The 26,243-nt window shown below is 37.9% G+C and overlaps 1 protein-coding gene across 2 annotated transcripts in view; it reads left to right on the forward strand.

Moving 5' to 3' along the window:
* The first annotated feature begins 6,568 nt into the window (after positions 1-6,568).
* LOC143017699 (uncharacterized) overlaps positions 6,569-26,243 on the forward strand; it is an 89,428-nt gene continuing 69,753 nt past the window's right edge. The window contains exon 1 of one of the 2 annotated variants that reach the window (XM_076172447.1): positions 6,569-6,691. The gene's annotated coding sequence lies outside the window, so the exon portion shown is untranslated. Of the gene's footprint in view, positions 6,901-26,243 lie in introns of both variants that reach the window. The other variant, XM_076172448.1, reaches the window with a different exon arrangement.

Below are 26,243 nucleotides of genomic sequence, written 5' to 3' on the forward strand. Positions count from 1 at the left end.
TTATTATTTAGACATTCTGCATGGCATCCATCCAAACCAGGTACCTTACCTGCTTTCATCATGTTAACAACTGCCTTCACTTCATCCTTCCTTATTTCTCCTCCATTTTCCTCACTCATCACGGTCATTTTCTTATCATTTCCCACTGCAACTATCTTTCCCTCCCTATCCTCCTTCACATTTAGCAACTCCCTAAAATATTCTGCCCATCTTCCCCTTACTGCCTTCTCTTCCATTATCATCTCTCCATCTGCATCTTTTACTTTTTCTTCTCTACTTGATTCGCCTCCTCTTCCTCTCTTAATTTCTTTCCAAAACATCTTTTTATTACTTTCAAAATTTTCTGTCATACTCTTACCCCACTTCAAATCTGCTCTCCTCTTTGCCTTCTTTACCTTTTGCTTTACTTCTCTTTTCTTTTCTTTGTACCTCTCATATGACTCCCTCGTCCTATTTTGTAACCAATCTGTGAAAGCTCGCTTCTTCTCTTCTACAACCTTCTTTGTTTCCTCATCCCACCATTCACTACCTTTCCTTCTATTTCCTCCTGTCCTTCTTGTTCCACACACCATCCTTGCACGCTTTGTGACTCCCTCCTTGAACCATCCCCATTCCTCCTCCACACCTAGCTCTACTCTATCCTTCACTCCCTCCCACTCCTTCAGCTTCTTCTTGTACTCCTTCTTTTCCTTTACATTTAAAGAGTTCACTCTAAGTACCTCCCTACCTTTTGTCCCTTTCCTCTTTCTCCATCTATCCTCCACTCTCAACTTACCTTCCACCAAAAAATGATCTGATATTCCCCCACCCTCTCCCCTTAGCATCCTTAACTCTTCCTATCATAATCCTATTTACCACTACATAATCCATCAACACTCTATCTACCACCCTTCCATCCACCACCCTCTCCCATGTGTACTTATGCTTGACTTTCTTCCGAAACACTGTATTTGCTATCATCAACTCTCTTTCTAGGCACATTTCCACCATCAACTCTCCACTATGATTCTTTCCTGGAACTCCACATTTTCCAACCACTCCATCAATTGGACCATTTCCTACCCTAGCATTAAGGTCTCCCAGTACTATTACATTGACATTTCTCCCTAAATCCTCTATGCACTCATTTAAATCTATCCAAAAGGCCTCCCTTTCTTCTACACTCTTCTCACTGCCAGGCCCATATGCACTTACAAAGACCCACATCTCCTTTCCCAGTTTCACCTTCATCCACATTATCCTTGAGGAAACCTTCTTCCACTCCACTACACGTTTACCTATCTCTTCACTTACTAGAATAGCCACCCCTTCCCTCCCTCGCCCTCTCTTCACTCCTGATAACCTCCCACTTACACTCCCAAACTTACACCCACCCTTCCCTTTCAACTTAGTTTCACTCTAAGCCAGCACATCCATCTTTCTTCTTACAAACATACTACCTATCTCTTCCCTTTTACTCTCATCTGTACTACATCTACGCACATTAAAAGAGCCAAACCTTAGGGTGCTGGTCGAAAAACTCCCAGACCCTCTTATGCCTTCACTTTTTCTTTTAGGAATGTCCCCTGTGGGGCTACAAGGAGAAGGATGCCTAGTCCCACTCCCCGTGCCTTTCTTCTCGCCTCTTACGATCCAAGTGGAAATACTTGGTGGCAGTATTCTTTTCCCCCACCACAGAAAATGAATACTCAGAGAAATGGTCCAGGACAGCAGCAAGGGGTTGGGGGACAGCATAATGGAGGGACAGTCGTAGTATAAAAGTGTCATCATTTCTCTATGAAGAGTTTTCCTCTATCATAGACAAAATGATGTATGACTCTGGTCAGTAGGGGCGCCCCATATAGACCCTAAAGTATCAATTGCATGCTACTTTGCCACAATAACAAGCAGCCAATACCCCAGACGGGGTATGTATGTATTATTATGGTTGTTGTTGTTGTTACAAATGGGTGATAAATGGGAGTGGAATTGTGTGTGTGTGATCATGTCTTGGCAACCTCCCTCATAAGAGGAAAGAAGCCCTTGGTATATAGATAAATAGAATGATATTGATAATAATAATAATAATTGTAACAATAATAAGAGAGAATTTGTCCTAAATAATTCTAAATAACAATAATAATTTTAACTTTTACCATCCCCCCTTTCTGTTACCCTCCTTAAACTTCTTTCCTACCCCTGACTTCTCTGGTTATAAGCGATGAGATATCCAGATGGTGTGCGAAGAGTCCTCGTGAGATCGAAACCTCTTCGTGAACGTGGAGGTGAGATAACCAGCGTTAATATCCTTGGTGACACTATCGCCCCGAAGAACTGGAGCCATAGATATAGCAAAGGATATATTTAAAGAAGGCAGCAAAACGAAAGGGATAGTAGAAGTTAAAAAAGGTAATCATTCTTTTCTGCGTATTCGCTTATATAACAGTTGTGCGTGAGTCTGGTCCTTGGAGGTGTCACTTAACTACACAATCAGTGCACAATCAGATAAGCACAGGCGCGCGCACAGACTGCAAAAAATCAGACAAAAAGAATATTAAAAATTCAATTATTTAAGTAAAACAACAAACAAATCAGTGCCACTCAAACTGTCCATGCCCAATTCATGAAATGTCTGAAAAAGAAACTCGACAACACTAGAAAATGGAAGGAAATAAGAAAAATAGGAGTAGTGCACTAAAATTGTCAAGGAATTCACATGAAATCTCGCAGATAAACGAGAGGAAATCAATATGAAAAACACACATATTGATAATTCTCAAGGAAATAACACAAAACCACACATAAACAAAAGGGCAAACAACAATAGATACAGGATGCGTGCACACGATCTGAAATGTGCAGTTGTACTCAAACAGCTAAACATCTTCAACGGGGTGAGATACAACAAGAAATCAAAACAAACTGTCGTATGAATTTGAACTAAGATGAGAAGAGTCGGGGAGATGAGTCTGGTCTCTTCCTTCAAAACTCGTCTAGGTACACTACAATTATTATGTAAAACACACACATACACACACCAGTTCGACAGTGCATTAGTACCGTTCTGGACCACGAATTCAGCGATCCGAGTTTGAGTCCCGCCCAGGTCTGAAAACAAAATCAGCATCTCTGCACTGCGAGTCGGCACTCCAACTCTTGTAGGCAAGTTGTGCATATGTCTGTGTGTGTGTCACATGCATTACCCTCAGATAGGAAAATACATGAGCTCTCGTTCGGAAGGGTAATAGCTGCCGATCATGAGTTCAATGCATGATCCAAAATCATGGTGAATTACAAAATAATATAATAATAATAGTAATAATAATAGTAATAATGATAATAATAATAATGGTGCAGTGGTTAGCGCTTTAGGGTTTATGAGTTCGAACCACAGTACCACCCTAAAAAGCCTTCACTGATTCTGCAAGTTGTTACTGTCCCCCGTGAGCAAGGGATTATCCATATCTCGAGCCATAAGTTCAGCTCTCAAATGGTCACATCTGCCTATCACGAGCTCAGCACGTGACCCGAGGCCATGGTGAATCTTTCTCTCTCTCTCTCACACACACACACAAACTGGAAAACAAAGTTGGTGTCTGAGAAATAATATTGGTATATATTTAGTTCCACTGAAGTGAATTTAGGTGTCACAAGGATCAGTGCTGACGTGTAGATATAGGCTCTAGAGAGAGATTGGGTCGAATCCTAGTCAACATGTGACGGCAACAAAGCCACCTGAGTCCCAAGATTCGATACAGGTCCGTGTCTTCCTCGTGAACAAAGTTGTGTTGCTAGGTGAAATTCATATGGAATGTAAATTGCATTTGCCCATATTGCGCTCCCTCCCAGTCATTGACATGACAGCTATCATAAATATAATTTCTAATTTTCTTTGGTTCCCATCGAGTGTGATGTACTAAGTCGATCACATAGTATCCACGCTGATGCATTTAATACATAGATAACTTTTCTCGGTGATAGATACCTGCTGTCGGGCACAGTGGACATACCAGTCCATACAAGGTTAGATGGTATTGCAGGTCCAAGATGAAACAGCAGTTGTCTGTTGCGATTACTAAAAGAATAGTAACGCTAGCCTTTTTACAGTAAAGAATCGTGCAGCCCAGCACGGAAAGAATCGAGGACACCTCGAGCTATATTTGTATTGTTGTATTTGCATTTGTTTTTTTGTTGCGTGTGTGGAATGATTCAGACTGCGCGTACGTGTGCATATATCAGTTTTCTATTAGTTTGTTAATTCATTGTTTTTCTCGAAACAACTTGAAGTTTGAGCACACTCAGTCTCCTCTGATAGACTTGCACGGCTTGGTAAGATTAGCTTTGTTATGCCTTGTACCCACAATTCTTTGCAGATTGTTTTCGCAAATTACAGATTGGCAACTCGACGGAGTGTACACTTGTGCAGGGTAATCATGTGTCCTTTCTCTCTTGTTTCCCCTGGTGTTGTTATGCAGAGTTTCCAGAATTTCAACATGTGTGACCCTGTTAGAACCCCTTTGGCGATTACTCACCCGTTCTAAATTAACCATGTTAATGATAGTCTTCTAAACGCTTGTATCAGTTCCATACAGCTATGGCCCATACCGAATGTTGAGCTCATGAGATATTGCGACTATTATTTTGGCAGTTTTATCAAACTAGCCGACTATACAGTAGGACAAAACACACACACGTTACTGTGTATGAGAGGGGGAGGGGGAAATTTCAATATGTATTCGTATAAAAAATAAACATCCCTTGTATCCACGAGCCAAGCGTGTTCTCTATTTCTCTGCACGTACAAATGACCCTACTTTTAAGGGTAACCAAACAATATCACGATAAATGGAGAAAAGGCCAACTATGAAAGGCGCATACGTGTATTATGCAAAATAGGTGTGGAAAGACAATGGAAGAAGGGTTTGTATACCGAGGCACTGGGGAGAAGTGAGAAGCAGGGAACTTCGTATGAATTAGGTATGCTCAGTGCCAGTTTATTTGCACATCACATGGGACTCACACGAATTTACACAGAATAAGTGAAGCTTAGTATGTTTTCGGTAATAACCCCCTCTGGTTATGGATCATTCTAATTCCAACATGCTCAAACGAAAAAGAAGGTAGTGTGACGGGAGGCAAGTGACCCTTCATCCCCAAGGTACTGAAATAGGATGTAAATAAGCTGAGTAGGATTGAGGCTTAAGTTATAGTATGCACGGCAAAGACGAAATTAAACGGTTTATTCGAAGTGACTTCAATTGCATGTAACTGTACTTAATGTCTTGTGGACGATCCGAAAATTAAGGGCATATCTTGCGGGGGAGGGAAAGATGAAGCTGGATGAGAGGTTACAATTTACTGTGGCCCAGTAGATGAAGGGGTACATGACGATTTAACTGAAAGAATGCAATCCCCCCGCTCATGGTTAACAAGCCTTCCAAGTAGGTTGCGTTAAGCATAAGGGAAAGAACAGTGGTTGTGGTGGCGGCGACAGGAGCAAGGTGAAAGGGCACAGAGGGTCGAGGAGTAGTGTCCGTCATTGGTTGAGGAGGCGGCGTGAGAGGCCACCCCATCGGACCCAACCCGAAACCACAACCCGTACCCGCGTCGCCTCCCTCTTTCTTCTTTGAGGTCCTTTCGTCGTTTCACCTTATCAGTGGCGTGTCTATTTTTGTACACACACCTCCTGTCTCCTAATATACTTAGTCGATGTTTCTATACGGGAATTGTAGGGAATCGATCGAAGGCTAGGCAGCAAACGAGGCCAGCCAGACCGCGCCAGCCAGTCCAAGTGCAAAGCGGGGATGTACGATGACTTTCCACATGATGGCACGCGTTCTCAGCCTCCCGCCTCTTAGGGGCCAATCTTCCTTCTTACACTTGTACTTGTCTTCATGCAACCCAAATAGCAGTGAAAGAAGGATGTCTGAATTTTTAACATGTGTAATGAATTAATTAATCTCTTATAAGTAGTTGAGGAATTGATGGCGAACTAGCGGTAGTTGAGGCGCCAGTGACGAGAGGAGGGAGGGATGGAACCCCCAACCAACTGCTCGGCCGGTCGGTCGCGGGTGTCAGAGCTTCGCCGCCACCCTAGCGTCTGATGTACGATGATTCCTGCCGATTTTTACTGTTTTCATCACAATCGTATGTTTGTTTAATTAGATATGAAGCTAGCTGCATTAAAGTTACTAGGAATATTGTAATGGCTAATATTTGTTTCACATGCAGCCAGTATTATATTTTTATTTAGAAATAAGGGAAGTATCAGCCAGGCCGTAACTTTGCGACCCTCCATCCTTCCTCCCTCTTTGCCTGTAATCACTCAGCACCACAGAAGGGGAAATGTGAAATAGGTAATATTCTAGTAAGTACGTATATTTCTAGCAAAATATTTACGTTTCCAAATTCTTAAAATGTTATTCTTTACAGAGTGTGAGTATTTAGACAGAAAACGTCATATTTGTAGACCTAAATAAGAGAGGCAATTCAAATTTCGCGCGGCTCCGGGGAGCGGCGCGTTAGTTTGTGAACCCCACAACGGCCGCTCCCCGCTGCAAACTTTGACAACAAAACCTAACACTTGTTTAGTCTTTGGTCAGTCACTGTAGTGTTCGCTTCGGATGGGCCGAAACAATGAGTGCCCCAAATTCCTTAATAAGAGGATATAAATGTTCAGTGAAATAAAAGCTTATGTGCACAGTGCAATGAGGTGTGTATTATGGTTAATGTAGAAAAATATGAATGTGAAATTATTGTTAATATGGCCAGTAGGTCGTCATTGGTAACAAAAATGATTGGCGACTGTATTACCAGTGCTCAAAGTTTCATTTGGATTTACTGTTTATCCCCTGTATTTGGATTTACGTCGAGCAGAGGAACTTATGACCCCGAGATATGCAAGCATTGTCTGCTGGTCGCGTGAGTGTGGAACTTATAGTTTGTTTATCAGGTTGATTACCGGCCATGGGTTCAGAAGCGGCGCGACAATGTTAGGTTGGAATGAATGGAAATTTGGAACGGAACCTTTACTTGGCTGTTTACAGATTTGCAACTGGAACATATTGTAAGCTGAGCACAGGAAACTCTCAAGCCCCGTGTAAGGACTGTATGTGTACAGAACAGGGCAGTTGTTAGTAAACGGCCTTGCTAGGTCATTGCTTCAACCATCCCTACAGGAATTACAAGTTATACGACAGTAAATCAGTGTACTTTGAAAGGACTTGTCGTTTATTTGGTTGACGAAAGTTGTCTCTTGCAACCTTGTTTACTGCGGGATGTGTGCAGTACCTACTTCGTTCGAGTTTGACCGGGAAAGAGAAGTCCCAGCCAGTACTCGTGCGGTATTCACAGCCGCTCTGGCTAACTGTTGCTGCGTTCAGTCCAAGTCATGCGTGCCATGCAGTTAGGCTACCTCCAACTTCACGTAGCTGGCTGAACGAGTTCGACTGGGTTTGGAGAGAACTTCGAGGTCTAGGGGTAGCGTGGGAAGGACTTGGAAAAATGGATGGAGGTGTGGATCGCACAAAGGTCGAAGTTCGTGCGCGTGTAGAATGCAAACGGGAGCGAGTAGCTGTGATTATCGTAGTTCTTGGCGTTTGTGAAACAGGTGTATTGGGTTAGGGTTTCGTTGTGGACAAGGGTGTTTTTGTATGGGATTCGGGTGGATAAGGATGTGTAACATTTGTGAAATGTTGGGGTTTTGTTGAAAGAAATGTATGAACTGGTTTGTGTGTCTAGTGTGAGGTTGGTGCGATATTGAATGATTTGTATATTGCATCAAATGTAATACCGTCCAAAACAAGCAGTGTCATTATGCATCTTATTGTTGTACATCATAGAACAAAATAATAAAAAAATTATTTGGCGATCAATCTTTGTTTTTGGCGTTTCCTCAAACTTTATTGGTACTATGTAGCGTAAACTTAAAATTTTCAATAATTCGGTGAAGATAACAAAAATGCCAGTGTTTATGTATTCAAATTAGGATCTGACTTGGGTATTTGTTATTGGAAGGAGACCCAGAAGCTGGTGTGATTTTTTGTAGATATGTATTGTGCCCTAATCTTCTGGTTTACTGATAGTATCTAAAAGTTGTTTACTGTGAACTTGGTGTTGCTAGTTTCATTTATGATAAAGCAGCATTCATCAAGGGGGAGTGAAATGTTCAATCATTCAAAGTTGTTAGCACAGAATTTGATGGAAGGAGTGAGTGAAAGGTAGATGAATGGACATCGAAGTCCACCTATGCTTAAATGAAATAAAGAACTGGCTGAAATATATCCTAGGAGCTTATGCGAAGGAAGGCATGGTATTTTGTGAGTACAAAGTGTTATCAAATTAGCTCTGGTTACATATTAATCTGCTTATAGATTAATAATGTAAAATGATAATGGCATTGCAGTGATTGTATATTTAGTAATGACCAGCTTAATTGTTTGTTGGTCATTATGTAACTTCTTAAGTACTTAGTATAAAATAAAATTAATTTTAAATCCCTAGTCTTGTCTTCTTAGCCCATACATTCAATTGGCACTGATTTCATGCAGGACATCTGTAGTTGAAATCTGCTTTAGTTGTGGGTATGGGGGATTTGAAGTATCCGTGATCTCGTTTGGTTGGATGTAGTGGCAATTGTTTACTAAGGCTTTGAGAACTAAGTATATAGGGTGTTGTGGCAATGGGTTGGAAATGATCATGTATATTCTTGAGGTATCCCTTGGAATGTAAGACTGAAGAAGATTCCCTTAATCCAGATGCAAATATCGGGTTATGATACAAGTTCTTGTTTATTACAGGGAGGGGCGAGTTGTGTTTATTAAAGAATGGGCTAGATGTGTGATGTTTAAAGGTGGATGTTATAATTAAGGGCAGTATGGCATTTAAGGGGTCAGAGGTAGAGGTAATATAGATACTTTTTGATACAGGATAATGAGGTTGTGGTATGAGAAGTGGATGTTGGAGGAGTTCTAAATATGAAAATTTAAGTATAAATGGTGTCCTGAATTGATGAGTTGTCTTGAAAGCTATGGTTATAATAATGGAATGTGAATAAAGTACACATAATAGGTATTTGAAAAGCATAAAAACTAGAGTAGGCATTCCTAATAAAGGCATAGTTTTCAGCAAACGAGATCCAAGGCAGTGGATTTATGAATTTATTAAGTGTTGCACCAAATGGAAAGTAGAACTGGGTTTGAGAAGAGGGTAAAATGGTACCCTTTTTGTTTTAATGAAACTTAAGCTGAATTATTTTGTATTATTGATACCGTGAAGCATTTGAACATTGTTATTGAAAAAGAAAATATTTTCATTTTAGTTTATGTCCATGATGAAAAGTTGGATTATCATTGAATAGTCAAGGGAGGAAAAAATGGCATTTTGATAATTAAATGAAAAAAGGAAATATATGCATTAGTTTGCCCTGAAGAATACTTTCAAGTTGGCAACAAGTTAGGTACAGAGAAAAACTTGATTTAAGACATTGAAGAAAGTGACGATAGGCTCTGAGGCCTGCACTTTTCAAAGCATTTTCATTCAAACTTGTAGAAATGGAAGTGAAATAGTAAATTGGTGGATAGCAATTGAAATAGAACAATACAGTATCATGAAAATTGAATAACTCATACAGTAACTTATGTATATAATACTATGATTTGGACATCCTTAAAATTTACTTTGAAATGTATATTTGCAGTGCATAGTGTTTTGAACAAATGAAACAGATTTCATATATTAGTCCAAATGCAGACCTCTTTCTGGGATACAAATTGTTGTAATTAAAAGAGATGTTTGCCTGGAAGTTATGGGTTATGCATATCCCATACTAAAAGCGAGATAGTTTGGTGTGACCCAGCAGGCTAAAGTGTATTTACTCAGGTGGCCAATCACTATTGGCTTAAAGTTAACGAGCCAAAATCCACATTGCAGCTATACATCCTTGTTTATAAAAGTTTTCTTAAAAAGATATGAACACTTTTGAAATTCAGTATAGTTTTGATGTTTTGTGAAAATTAACATGGAATACATAGAATAGTGATATCTCGTCTTGCCCGTGTTAAATGATTTCATGCTACCAATCTTTTTTTTTTTCATTCACATGTCTTTCTCTTTGTCAAAGGTAAAAAACAATGTATACTGTAGTTTATGAAAATTGGCTGTTTGTGTGTGCACACTTAATATACTTATTGTTTTGTAATATATAAGGAAATATATACAAAAGGTCCTGTCTCTTTCTCCAGCTATCATTGTGTGTGTGAGTGTGTTTACCTAATTGTGATATAAAGGAAAGGTGCTATGCCTTTGAGGTCTCACATTTGCTATAATGCCTAACTTCTTTATTCTTTAAAATTGAGCTGTTGTGAAGATATTTCAAGAGTTGAAGCATTTGTAATGAAAAGTACGTGATCTTTCAGGTTTGTAGTCCTCTTCAGTTTATTTCCTTTGCAATGCCCCTCTGAAATAAAGATATCCTTTGTCACTGTTATCCACATATTTCATTGACCTGAACATTGCAGTCAGGGTGCTTCTCTCCTTTCTCTTTAATGATGGCAGATCTAAAATACTCTCTTGATATTCGTATATCTGCTAGACCGAGGATAAATTTGGTTGATACTTATGTATTCTCTCAATCTTGTTTATATTCTTCACTTTGTTACATACTCCAGAAGGATAAATCAGATTATCCATGAGTTTCCGCATCTCTCCAACCATGTAGCTACTTTTCTGTTCATCTTGCCCACAATCTTGCTGTTGTATTTTTTGGGTGAAAAGTCATCTCAGACCAACACTTCTAAATCCCTATTATCCTTTGCTTGTTATTGTTTCCCATCTTGTTGGGTAAGTTATTGATGGTCTTTTTATCATTTAGCCCATTTTCAGTCCTATATTTATGGTGGTGAAACTGATTTTCCATCCTCTGCTACAGTTATCTATCTAGATGATTTTGCATTTATTTTCATTCTCTTCACCTTTTATGCACTTCATGATCTTTGTATTATCTGTGGTTATAGTATGTCTTTGCATCTCACATTGATCAAGAATATAATAGGTTCCAGCACTGACCCTTGTGGGACTCTGTAAGATTGTCAGGAAATCCCTCTTCCATTTCCAAAGTCCTCCAGTATTCACCAGTTTCTGGAGTACTGTAGTAGTCAATGAAATGCCATATATAAAGGTTCTTTAGATCTTGTTACACACAATCCACTCAGTCCTCTTTTGTAGCATGTTGGTTATTCTTGAGTAAAAGTTTAGTAGGATTGATATATTTAATCTTCCAGGTTTAGAACAGAATTAATTCTCTGCCAAAATATTTCCCATTTTCAAAGTATTGAACCAACCTGTCTTGAAAATCTTTTGCACAGTTAAGCATGCTATAAATCAATTCTTTCTCTTTCAGTGATGAAAGGTCCCGTGCTAGACTTCATATGTTTTATCTGTAAAGCTGAGACCAATTTGGTCACTTCTGTTTGTATTCTCACTTGTTTACATCCTACATGCTATATGGAGACCATATAATTGCTGCATATTCCAGTCTAGGGTGGCTCAGACATTTATGTGCAATTCACCAAGGTCATGGATCAAGTGCTGAACTTGTACTAATGAAACAAGAGCTGGAGCAGTATCGGCTTGTAGTCTCAGTGAAAGATATGAAAGATAAGAGCACTGCTCACACCTGGGACCGGGTACCAAAAAGGGCTACCCATTGCACCAGCAGGCCATGTATGTGCATTTACTTAGTTGTATGACTGGAGCAGTGCATACTGGATTGTGTCTTATTGCATCCTGCTAACTTTGCCATTTGCTTTTGACGTAGACTATATTTTCATCCAACTTGTTCCTAAAATCAATATATCATTGTTGAAAGCTATAGTTATCTATGTTTTTGCGTTGACCTTTCTATACTGCCAGGTCTTTTCTGCCCATTTTTTCCATACCTTTTCCTAATCTAGACATCATGTTGCCTCTCTCTGCTTTATCAATGTTGGAAGTCCCTGTTATGTGTTCCCTCATATGTATTTGGCTAAATGTGTTGTACTAGAAAGTAGCAATGTTGATGGGGTCGTGTCTCTTATTCTCTTGCTGTGTGTGTAATGATTTCTTAGAAGTTTGTCATACAACTTTTCAGAAACTGAAAAAAAAACACATGAATGTGCAGTTTAAGTAAATTTGGAAAAAAAAGGCTTTGTCATGAACCCAAAAGTTAAAGTACTTTTAAAACTAATATTATACCAGTAGCTGTTGAGATGGTTCCATCCCCTTCAATGGTTATGTTTTTTTTTTTTTTTTTTTTTTTCTCCAGCTGAAAAAATTAACATTTATTTTGAATTCTCTCTCTCTCTCTCTCTCTCTCTCTCTCTCTCTCTCTCTCTCTCTCTCTCTCTCTCTCTCTCTCTCTCTCTCTCTCACTCACTCACTCACTCACTCACACTCACTCACTCACTCACTCACTCTCACTCACTCACTCACATACACATAATAGGCACAAGTTATACTACCATAAAAGATCATGGGGAGAATAAGTATAAGGGAGACGTCAGAATGTTGCAACAAGATTAGATAATACAGATGCCTAGAACTAGTTGTAGGAAACAACTTTTAATACAACAAAGTCAGGGTTTTGGAGATGGATAAAAAAAAAACTTGTTGGGTAATAAATCAATTACAAAGGCAAAGAAGAGATCTGGAAGTGTTGCTCACAGATACTTCATCATCTGAGAAATATATCAGCAAAATTCTGGGTGAAACATGCAGGTCACTGCTAAAAAAAGTTTTTTCTCTGCATGGATGAAGAGATGATGAAAAAAATGTATATTAATATACAACTCGGACACGTCCCAGCATCTCTTTCCTTAGAGGTCTATATTAAAGCCGAAGGCCTGCTGCTGTGGATTTCCAGTCTGAAACTTGTGGCAACAATTGTTATACATGGACATTTCCAACTTGCTTATCTGGGAATACTTTAAGGAGCTGACATTTGTATTCTAATTTATTGCATCTATCCTTTTTATGAGGAAGAACCAACAACCGGTGCCTGCAAGTAGAACATCAGCCCTACGTGTCTCCATGCCACTTGTCTGTAAAACCTGTCATCACCCTTACCTCCATTTGAATTTACACCTGACGATGGCCATAATTTCTTGTTGACTTCAAATGTGTTTCCTCCATCTTTTCACATATGAAGTGTTGACACTGGAATTACTCCAGCACCACCTACTACAAGCCAGTGATACAGAAACTATTCCTCATTAATACAACACAGACATGGCCCAGAGGTTTCCCCCAGAGAGATCAAAAGGATCAAGTCAGGGCAGTATATGCTAATGTAGACATATTGGCCAGGTTAGAAATCATTGATTACTTGAAGACAAATTAACCAGGTACAATATCTGTATGTGTATGTTGAGACCAAGGTACCTGTCATGGTATGTTGATACCTAGTTGGGAAACATCGAGTTCATATTTCTGAGAAGATATAGGGAAGATGGAGTGATGATAGCAGTGAAGAATGGCCAAATAATAGATGGTGTGACTGGAGATGAAAACAGTAATGAGACAAATCAGAAGACTACAACCAAAGAAGATAGAGGCTTGAGTGTAGCATATGTTCCCTGTAAGACAAGTGAATGGAATGAAAGAAAGAAAATTATATCCAGGAAGAGGCAGAAGAAAGTGACAGGATAATCCTGGAGGATGACTTTAGTTGTGAAGAGGTAAATTGGGAGGTGTGGGTAACAAATTGAAGTAGGCTTACGTGACCCAGTAAGTAAAAAAAAAAATCTTGGATTAAGAGATGATTCCAATGTGATCTGACTTATTGCCTACCAAAGAAAGTACTGGTAACCGATTCGTTGAAGTACACGTGTCCCACAGGAAAAGTGATCACATAGTGTTAGAATTTGAATTAACAGGAAATAGCCAAGAGATGTATGACAAAGAATGTAGTTTTGAGAAAATGTAGCAGGTTTGCATAGATTATTTGAATTTGATAGTATGGAATTTACAATGACAAGAAACTGTACAAAATAGGAAATCATTCTAAACTTCTATGATTTTAATGTGGAATATTTTATTTCAAGTGTTAGCTGGGAAAGAGGTGAACAAATATTTCAACAAGTGCGAGAAAGCAAAATGTAGAGATGTGACATGGAAACACGGAGAAGAGGAATATGTGCAGGAATAAAATAAAGAAAGAAGTTAAGATGTTTAGAGGCTACTGGCAAGAGTTTTGGCAGATGGCCAATTTTGATTTGGAAATGGAAGATTGTTTCAAATCTGTTGAGCTTAATGGCAGTCAGCTACCTAAACTTGAATGTCTTATGTCAAGATCATCATGAATGTTTCTGAATACATAGGAGTTTGTGTGGGCTGATCTGCCTGGCATGTCCAAAGAAATAGTATTGTTGGTATTGATTTTAATGTATGGGCATTTACTGGCCCAGGACCAACTACTCGTACCTGCAAGTGTTGGTCCTCCAGGATAGATGGGAGATAAAATAATATTGTGACCCATCTTCAAAACATGTCAACTTCCCTCCATTTGGAGGTGCAGCCAAAGAAGCTGATACTTGGTCTCTAATTCTACCAAGAGTCTGTCCCTATTACCTGGTTATTTTATATTTCTTCCAAAAACATGAGAGCTGACAAGCAGTGATTGCTCCCCTCCTCATACTGGTGTAATTTGTGACATGGAAACGGTTTTCACTCTAATACATGAAAACAGCAGCCCAATGTTTCTTCCCAGAGATGTCTATGGGAAGAAGCTAAGGACTGTTGCTAGCCAGTATGGGGCTTTGAATTTCCCGTTGGTGAAATTCAAGACAGCAGTTGCTGTATCAAGTAGGTCATGATAGGTGGTTGGTCAGTATTTATACTGATAATCAGGGCTTTTGTCCTTGGGGACAGTCTCCACAAAGAGGGAGGTCATGTAGGTAAAGGAATTGAGGAGAGGTTGGAGTTGAAAGTGAACGACATTCTTTCTTGAATGGAGGTTGATTAGTTGTTTAGAAAGTACATGGGAAAAGAGAAGGGGAAAGGAATCTTTGGTTGTGGTAGACCCCTTGGCTTGTGTATGTACACACTCCAGGGACCAATATCTTCTCTTCAAATTTTGTGTTCCTGTCAATCAGTAAAATTTTCTTATTTGTAAGCATATTTTCATTCCTCAAAAGTACTGTATGTTGTATTTGGAAATTATTTACTTACACAGGGTGATTACCACTTCTGTTAAGAGAGATTGCAGTTGGATTTGGGTTAAATCAGGATACATTGGTGAAATGTGCACTTGCAATAAATGCACTGAATATGGAGATTGAGTTTCAAGTCAAAGGTGATTTAAGGTACATAAGAAATACAAGTGGATGAGATGGAAGGGAGGGCTTAATCTCGATGACTATCAATGCAGCCAGTGATGGAAAGGATTGAATCCCATATATACCCAAAAGTAATTTGCTATGTATACATGGCCAAGGACTTAAACCAGTGGAGTCAGGGAAATGGTTGTTTGATATCCTCACAACATAGGCTATTAGGGGGTACTCATTGCAAGAAAGTTGAAAGTAGTAGCTTGTGCGTGTAAGTGAATGTGAAATTAGTAATTCACCATAGTGTTGGATCATGTGACAAGATTTGTCACTGATAGCTATTATCCACTCAGAAACTTAAAACAGTACAAACACAGAATCTCAATGCAGTTTCCATACAGAAGACCCTGAGCACTTCATTCTTGCTGCCTGGTTCTGTCTGTATCCAAACAACACAAAATATGTTTTCCTGAATTTCTTAATAACTTTAGCACCAAATGGTGGCTGTCACAACTTGTTGGTGAATAGGTGGAGAAAATACTTTAAAATATAGTGAGCTTGGGCCCAATCTGAAGAATTGAGTGGCATACCCTTAGGGGGCTTCTGGAGGTGAGGATATGTCTGGGTTTGAAGATAGGTGGCAGGCTTTGATACTCATCTAGCAGGACCACCTTGTGGAAGAACCTGTTATTGGTCATGGAACTATTCATCACTAATAGGAGGAGGGCGAGTTGCTGATTTCAAACTCTGAAGGTGGAAAGAAGTGGAAGTTTATGGAGAGATCTTGGGCCTGGTCCAGAAACTGAGTTCTCTTCCTATGTCTGTAGGGAGGTGAGGGTTTTCGTGGGGTTTACAGATGGCAGCAGGCAAAGCAACCTTAGACATGCATCTTGTAAAACCACCTTGTGCAAGAACGTATCTCGGGCCTTAGAGAAAGCTGTCAAAGTCATTATCATATTAGTTTTGTAGTTTCTGTTAATGATAGAAATTGCTGCATGCTACAACACAGCAGTCCAATATTTCATACTGAAGATAAACTTCATTAGTGTACAAAAAATATAGAATTAAAGATTTATGTTAAAATAAAACAAAACATATGAAGATATTAAATGGGTGCTGAGAGCGTTTGTCCTTTGGAACTACCTTGAATTTATTCAGATTTCCAGCTTAAAGGGAAGGATTAAGCTAATAGACAAATGGAACAGGTCTTAAGAGGGAGTCAGCAGGACACACCTTTTAAGAATGATGGGGGTTTTCCATCCAGACTGAAAGCCTTGTAAGTGTCAAGGGCAGATAGAACAGAAAGAGCATTGATCAAAGAATTTCATATGTAAGGCATATGATGCACCTTGAACAAAAGTGGGCCTAGAATAGAACCCTGAGGAACTCCACTTATAACATTTTTCCATAATGTTTTATAAGAAAAACATTTTAAGAATCTAGAAGGTTTGTCATGCAAAAGTAATTACATCATAAGATGTGTTAAAAGTGCATTCTAAGGGATGATCTATGGTCTCTTACTATTGTTTCCATGATTGAAGTCAGGCTTATAGGTGTTAAGTTCTGTGGCTTCTGCTTCTTTTCCCTTTTGAATGAGCATATGTTGTTTGACTACTATTTCTTCCATATTATTCTGTGGATTGCCCCCCCCCATATCTCTCTCTCTCTCTCTTGTTTATTGTGCTTGTTTGATGTAATGATATAGAAGTGGTTATTATGTCTAATTTGCTTGTGAATGATTTTAGTTAGCATTTTCTCTTGTTATTTTTTCTTTATTTTTACCGTGGGTGAATGCCATGCGAGTATCAAAAGTGAGGCCTAGAATTTTGGGTTCTTTTCAAATGGAATGGTTTGGCTATTTGTTTTCCTCATTGGATGGTATTGTATTTCATCACCAATAACCAGTACTCTTGGTGAGAATACCTGAGTTGGAGTAACAGGTAGTAAAGGGGAAATTTAAAGGGCTGGCTAGTTGAAAATCTGGAGAAAAAATATAGATATTATTATACATAAAGTAGTACTGTAAAGGGCCTTTAGGATATACTTAGGCCCCCCCCCCAAAAAAAAAAGGGGGGGGCATTTTTGTATCATTACTTGATTGAGTTGGTGAAAACCTGTATTCCATAATTTAATATTTTGAAATTCAAAATCTCTCCATTCCCACAATTTTCAACTATATTAAATTTTTATACATGCATACACACAGTGGAATCCCCAAGGGGTATTGCTCTCACCCATGTTGTTAATTTCTTCACATGTGATATCCTTGCATCAGATTCAGGACTCCAGGGACAGAACATAGCCCTCACCAATACTGATTACCTGACAATGACCCAGCATAGTAACCACAAATTAGCACCCATGAATACTCAAATTTACTCAGGTAAACTAGAACAAGGCTCAGAAATAGTAATGTGCAAGCCTTATTTCAGAAGTCATCAGACAACCATGAATCAAAGGAGCATCCAATAGTGAATTGAAATAGTCAAATCCTTTCATTGGGAAAAAAAATAAAGCCTCACTTTTGATACATGCCCATTAGCCTGCTTGTCAGATCTGACTGAAAATCAAGAAAATAAGCATACTGTAATCAAACTCAAGCAAGGGGCTTGGACAGTATAAGGAAACTTTAGTCACAGCCTGCAAACAGTTCTTAAGGACCACACTCGACTGTACTTTCCCCCTCGCTTCCCTTCTTTTTTCTTTTTATTTTCTTTCTTTCCCTACTATGGCTGTTTTGGGCTTACACTTGTCATCTGTTGTCGATGTTTGTCTCCATGATCTTAATTGATAGTATGTCTAGGATTTTTTTAAATACTTTGTTTATGTGTGATGTTGCCATGACCATTCTTGTGTTTAATCCCTCCAGCACTTGTTTAATGTTTGAGAGTTGTGCTAATGGAATGGGCTTCCTTGAAACCATGTGGTTTTTGTGGAAGAGGATAAATTAGTTATGTTTCCTTCTGCTGTGTCTTGGAGGTGGGTAGTAATAAGGTTCTGAAGTTTTGTGGTGTGTGTGTATGTGTGATTATGAGACCCTGTGAGTGGAATTTCTGCAAATGATATCCAAGCTGCAAAGAAATAGCTGCTGGAAGGGGCCTTAGTCAATTGTAACACCTAAACAGCTAGAATCATAAAAAAAAGTCCTGTTCAATGCAGAATGTGCCGTACCTATGAAAAACTGCAAGAATGTTTTTCTTTGAATGTTTTCATGTAAGTCGGTTTTATTTTTCCTTCATCCACAATACAAAAACACAAAATTACATTCACACCCAGATCACAAAAATACAAAACTGACCACCAAACTTCCTACTCCATCAAACTTCCCCATAGAAAAATCCAACCCAAGACAAACAAGAACCATATAAGCATGCTTGTGTTTAGGTTACCATTCAACATTAAAACAGTACTAGCACAGAATAGGCCTAGATACAGAAACAAACTGCAATCCTCACATGGAGGATATGAATGTCTCATCTTACACTTCCATACACTAGCTATACCCAGATGATGATACAATGTTTCGTCTTTGAGCGACTTATGGGGTATCTAGTGGTAATTACCTTACATGGAGTCTTGAGTCTCATGCAAGAGAGACCTGGAGTGATAGATTGTATGTGTGTGGTACCAGTGGACACCTGTAAGTGGTGGTCCTATAGGATAAACATAGAGAAAATTGTTTTCCAGCTCCCATCTTCAAAACTTGTTAACAATCACCACCATTTGGAGAGGGTGATACTCCCTCAGAATCATGTCCAATATATTTTATGGATTCTAGTTGAATTTCCTCCCTTTTTTTTTTATAAGGAGAGCTGACAAATTTTACGGTTACCTTCCACCTATTATTATGAGCAGGCAGCATAGGAGATCTATAGTAATACAACACAGACAACAAGGCAGTATTTCTTACCAGAAAGATATATGGAAGGGCCCTAGGATTATTGCTTGTTTCTGTGGGGCTGCAGGTTTCCAAAATTTTGTTTGCAAATGCCCCTTTGGTTATCTATGACTATGAGTGTGTATTTTGATTTAATAGTTTTGTGCAAATGCTTTAGCTTGTCTTTAATTTCCTCAAAAGTTGAAATAATTGGGTTTTTAATGGTTTACTGGTAACCGTAAACAAGTTGAGGGATAAACAATAGTTGTTGAGCAGATGGGAAATGTACTCGAGGAGTACCACTATTTTACCACATAAACACCTTATGCTCCCGAAAGTTGGATAAGATCATCTGCTGGGATTAGTTTGTACATGATTTGTAAAAATACATAAGTGTAGAAATTGTAATAATTGAAATATTTTCTCTCCTGTCAGGACAAATTCTTACCTGAATCTGAACAAAATTGTGTGGTGTTAGAACAAAAGCTGTAAGTTGGGACATAACAAAGGAGTTGAAAAGTTGTATGATAGTACAGGAATCAATAATAGTGTAGGCTTGAGGATAAAAGAACAATCAGGACTTAAAGAAAAAAAAATCTACCTTTACCTTGAATTCCTCTGTATATGGGCAGCCCTTTATTTCAGCTGGAAGCCTATTTCCACACGACTCATCCATGAGAGCTGACAACTAGTGACTGCTGTTCATTCCTCTACCAGTGGCATAAGAACGACCCTACTCAGACAACAATGGCTTATGTATTGATGACTCTGGACACACGAAAGACTGACAGGAGCCCAAAAGGGCAATTGGTTTCCTCCATTACATTGATGCTGTCGAGAACCCACTCTAGAGCAAAGAAAATCATATTGTGTAATGTTTTACAATACAATCAAAGAAATCTGACTATTGTTTTAGTTAAAACATGTTTAAAGTCCCAAATTCCCTTGCTATAAGTTCATATTTGTTATGAATGCTCCTGAAGAAAAAAAATCTAACTAAACCTTTCGTCAAGCAAAAAATAACAGCTAGATGCACTAAAATTACCCCCAATAGAACATCTACTTGTACAAATTAAATCCTTCCCAAAGAGCAGCTCATAAGAATGGTAGGCACACAGTTCAATACAAGAGCCCTTTGTTCCTCCCTCCCCTCACACCATATCGCAGAAGCACATTCCACATGTACAATAGCCTACCCCAAGCACCCCACAAAACATCCATATTAAAACATATACTCAGATCACAAAACAAGCCCTTCTCAGTAGACCTTTAAATTCTATATGTTATTCCCAAGGTATCAATCCCAACTAAGAAATGACGACCAAGACAAAACTACATCAGCAAGACTGCACTAAGATCACCATCCTGCTTTAAGATACTATGAACTCGGAATTACCCTGTCAACAGATTCCACCTGTCTTGGCTTCAACCACAAGAACATCTCGTTGTATTGTGTAACTCTCACCCTATCTAGACAACTGAGAACCTTTATCTTGAAACTCAGAATTATTTTTCTCTCTTTATATACTTACACAAGCACAAAATTTTTCATCTCTAATAAGTAATTGTCACAAACAAGTATATCACTACCCAAGCCTAGCATGGTTGTAGTTATGTTAGGTCAAATCAGATCAGTTCAGTTGAGATTAGGAAACTGAACTTTTTTATCATTATCATTTTTACTTATTTGATTATTTCTTATAATGTATTTTTTGCCAATTTGAAATAATCTACTGACATAATTTCTATCTGAAATAACTTCATTGGTTTGTTTACCCTACCACACTTAAATATCAATTTTCTAGCGTGGTTCTCCAGACTGTTGGGGTACCAGACTAATCCAAACTGGAAGGATGCCCACATGACGTGTTTTTGATAAAGAAGAGGAGAAATTTGTCTTGTAACTTATCAGCAATTGATATAATAATACTGATATGTAACAGGTACAAGATGAATTATTGTTGTCAAGAACATGTTGTCAGAGCACCCTTAACAATGTTGCCAGCTACAACATCTAAACTATGACTTTTTGTTTCAAGTATCTTGGCATGTTAAGAAGATGATGCTGTTGTTGACATTTTCTTATATGCTAGAGACCAACATTTGTTGGTGTACTTGGAGGCATGCGAGTCTATTCTCTTAGATGAAGGTTTGAGCTCTACATCCCTCAGATTAACAGTGACTGTTACTCCAACATTCAAACCATATTGTGCAGTGGTGACAGCTGTTGCATGAGTGCTCCTTCTGGCATATGCCCCTCACCTTCTAAGGGTCAGTGATGGTCCTGCAAGATGTAAATCAGTAGGAATCATCTCCCTGGCAACCTGTCTTTAAAACTCATCAATATCCTCACCTCCAACTGGAGTTGTGGTGCCAAGGAGTTGTCTCTAAACTGGGCCCAAGATCTCTTACCATCTTGACTAATTCTCATTGACATTCATTGTGTTGGACAACCACTTTTTGAGATATAAGCAGTTCATCCCAAACAGTGATTTTGTGCCACCCATGGCAAGTTTTTATGTAAAATTGGCCAAATTTGTATGGTACCCTTTGATATATCTCAATAGAGGGAAAGATATTAAGGGGTAGAACAAACGTGTGCTGTTCTGAAAACTCCCAGACCCTCTTATGCCTTTACTTTTTCATTTAGGAACGTCCCCTGTGGGGCTACAAGGAGAAGGATGCCTAGTCCCACTCCCCGTCCCTTTCTTCTCTCCTCTTACGATCCAAGTGGACAAGGTGCAGGGATGACCTGTCATCCAGAAGGTGCTAAGATAAGAGGGAGAGTGGAGGGGTGTGGAGTGTATTCAGGGATGGAATGGGTGGGAATGATTTTATGCCTTTTCCTTTTTGGCTACCTCCCTTGTAAAGGGGAAAAAGCCTTCGTATATGTATGTATGTATGTACAGTATGTAGAACAAACTTGTATGATTTCAATCTGGTATTTCATGGTCCAAAACTATTATGTTAAGGGCAAGCTACTTCTATTCATTATTGATCCTATATTTTAGTATTTCATTAAAATAATCTTAAATTATTAGAAATAATATATTTGATAAAATGTATTATCAAAATACTTATAATACTGCTCTACATAATCTATAGCATAGCATTAGGCATTGTAGAGGTCTGAAAGCTGCAAATATTAACATGGCAAGTAAAAAGCAAGTTTGAAACTGAGCCCAAGCTGTTAGGACCAAGCTATTGATTGTGAATTGGATGGAAATAATTTCATCTAGTGCAGTTGCACAGTGGAACAGACTTGGGTAAAGATGTTTGTGTGTTGTAGATTCAAAGTTTAGATCACGTGGAAAGCCTTAGCAGTATGTTGTAAGATGTAAAAATTCTACATTTTGTCTAAGAATTTTATCCTACAGATCTATAACTACAGATCTGTTGATCTATTATGGCTAAATGAAAATCTATGGTTGATCATTGAAATCTTTTCAGGTAAAAAATATAGACATCTTGTTTTTGATTGTAGTATAATTATCATATCTAGCTTAATTCATTCATAGATTCAACTGGGACACATTGATCACCCTATTCTCCAGCTGTCATGATTAGATTTAATTTCATGTATGGTTCCAGCTTAGTCTGTCACCGAGGCTATTCCAGGAGTTTATCTGTATGGCAATCAAGAGATCCTATGTCATTGTAAGTCACCTCCTTCAGCAAACTTAACACTAAAGTCAGCTCTTTCTCTTTCATTGTTCAGAATTGGTATATCTATACCTCTTGCTTATGTGCAGGAACCTAACTACTTGTGCTTGTTCCTGTCTTGAATGGATTCTCTAAGTGGCTTATCTTTCTTTTCATTTCCCTCTTCATGCATGTAATGAAAAGACACTATTTTTCTGCAGCAATCCATGTCTCTCTTCCAAAACCTTATTATGGTTGTCAGGTGACAGGTTGTCTTTTATCAAAATTCCCAAATCTATCCTCTTTTGTCTTTGTATTTTTTCTATTATTATTATTGTTATTATTATTATTATTATTATTATTATTATTATTATTATTACAACTGCTACTGCTGTCAGGTAACATGTAGTCTTATAAAAATTCCCTGATCTGTCCTCTTTTGTCTTTGTAGTATTTATTATTATTATTACTGCTACTGCTGTCGGGGGGCAGGTAGTCTTTGATCAAAATTCCTTGATCTATCCTCTTTTGTCTTTGTAATATATATATTTTTTATTATTATTATTATTTATTATTATTATTATTATTATTATTATTGCTAGTACTGTCAGGTGACAGGTTTTCTTTTCAAAATTCCCTAATTTATCCTCTTTTGTCTTTGTAATGTATTTTTGGGAAAAAACTTTGAACTCTTGCCTGTCTTATATTAGTGTGAAACAATTTCTGTCACTAGCATATGGTATGTTACCAGAAGTTTGGGAGCAGTCACTGTTTGGGAACCCTCCTTATATAAACATGTGAAGGAAATTCAATTGAATTTAATAAGATTGAGGTCTGTGTCCATATTTGAGGACAGTGTCACAAGACACTACACCTTTAGATGGTATTGTGCTCATTATACACAAATAAATATAAAAAAAAATTCTAAGGAAATTGTATTCAGGACTGTTAAGAGTTATATAGACACAAGTGAAACTTCTGTCATCCAAAAATAATTATAAAATCTTTGTATGTTTAGTAAGGTTTTCTCTAGTTAGTCATGTTCATTAAACATCTACTGCCTTGTAACTAGCCAATTTAATTGTTGGCACTCATGCTCAGTTATATGGAACATATTATGGTCAGTTAGGAACTGAAAAAAGTCTGCTCTGTATGGCAAAGCTTCCAGTTGGAGAGATGGTAAAAAAGGAATGCTCAAGGTACTGATCTTGGGTCATTTCTATTTTTGATAGATGTAGCTACAGTATGCCTAATTACATATAAGAATATATTATAATGGGCTGTAAAATTACAGATTGTTAAAATACCAGTATCACTTTAATTGTAGATATTCATGAAGATTAGAAATCTTCATACTATATGGAAATTTATTGTTTATTAATGTTAATTAATTACTGCTTCAAGTTTTACTGGCTGGAAGCCCGAGCCTCACAACAGCTGCCAACAGCTCTAAAGTCCTCCTATCCATCTATCTGGGAAGAAATTCAGACTAGTATGTTGCATTAGTGTTTTAATCTAAGTAGTAGGAAGATGGGGGATCAGCTACTGTTTATCATAACAATAATAATAAGTTTATTTGGCAATGAATCAATATACATGAAGTGCAGATAATGAAAAGAACACAGTTCGAAATAACAATTACAATTGCTGAGGATAACACAAAAAAGCATGTAAGCTTATTTCCATTGTGATCCTCATCTCTTCTTCTGTAAAAAAAAAAAAAAAAAAAAGATGGAGGAAATACAGTAAATGTAGACAGGAAGCTTGAGCATGGTCTACCTTAGTATGAAATTGACAGATTTTGAAGAAAGGAAGCAAGATCTTTTTTCATGTCTTACTAGATCACTTGCACCCAAGACCATTCTATATTGCTTATATAATCATTGAATGGGAACCTATACAAGTTTGCTGCAATTTAAAGTTACAGAAGAACCCTGAATAGCTACTTAAACAATGGATTTCAGTAACTATGGACAAATTCTGGAGAATGAAGATTTACTGAAATATGAAAATTCCCGCAGAAATGTTACAACTGCTGACAACCTGTGACAACTACTGACAACACTGATGGTATTAGTTGTTTTTAGTTGATATTGGTATGAAGAAATCGTTTTTGGTATAGTTTATTGTTTTTGTAATTTTTAAAGCATTTGGCTTCATCAGTATCGAGGTAATCAAGATGATACACTACCGACAGCTTGGAGCTTGACACAAGCTTCAAGATGCCATGAACCGCCTTGTAGCTCGAGTTGTCTGATAAGTCCGCATGTCCAGGATATATTGAAAATCTTGATAAACATGATATTGATATAGCCATATACTTTCAAATTTGCAGATATGATAGAATGTGGTACATGATGGGAGTTAACCATCATGCCTCAGTTCATTTTTTTTTTGTAATATTATATTGTACTCATAAGAAAATGTATTTAGGCCTAGTCCTACTCCCAACTAACCAACATAGGCCCATCCTCAGACTTGCAATAGTATGTCTTCCACAACAAACAAAAACAAACATGGTGTTTTGAAGCTCACATTGGGCAACGAGTTGTCAGTAGTGTATCACATCTTGAATCTTAGTATTGATGTGGCTAAATGCTTTGAAACTTACAGATACGATAAGATATAGCACAAATAACTTATGCCAATTTTAACTAAAAGACAATGAATATAATTGGAGTTGACTGTAGTTGTCGGTAACTAGTGCAACCCTTTATTTATATATACATGGAACCTGCAAACAACTTAATGGATGAGTAGTCCCCTCTTTAGTCTGTATTTTCATGGTTCTGTTTGGAAACAAATGGTGGGTAATTAGGAAGATATCAAATGCATCCTAATATGATCTAATGTGTACATCAAATTATCTTCTTTGGAGAAAGTAGATAGATAATATTGTACATCAACAAAAAAAAATCATGATTATTGATAATTGATATTCTTGGATAAATTGGTTCCTTAGCATTTTTGGGGGGTCTTCATCTATATCTAAGTGACACATCAAGCCATTACCCCTATTCACAAAACTGGGTCAGTATCCACAATTGGTGAATAGTTTAAAACCTAAGATTTTAATTTCTTTTTATTATTATTTTTGTATACATTATAGTAAACTACACTATCCTAATGACTTTTTACTCTTCCCTCCATTACTCCTTCAAAATTGCCTTATGCCCAGTTTAGGAATCACTGTTTTAATAAGTCCACATTAAAATGTTTTGCTTGTAAATGATCCTGGAATCTCATGAAAGATGATAGAACAGAAAATGTTCAATTGTGAGATATCAGTTCTATCCCCACCCCCTGGATGAGGGGGTGGGTGGGGATGGTTTAATAGGGAGAAGGTATTTCCAAGATTAAAGTAAATGGGATAGTATGTGGTAAAGCTAAAAACAAGCAGAAATGATAAAGGTTTACAGTAGGTATTGGGATGCCACAGGGCA

This window comes from Oratosquilla oratoria, chromosome 33 (genome assembly GCF_046742065.1).
Source record: "Oratosquilla oratoria isolate Oo_2021 chromosome 33, ASM4674206v1, whole genome shotgun sequence".
In the NCBI taxonomy this organism is placed as follows: domain Eukaryota; kingdom Metazoa; phylum Arthropoda; class Malacostraca; order Stomatopoda; family Squillidae; genus Oratosquilla; species Oratosquilla oratoria.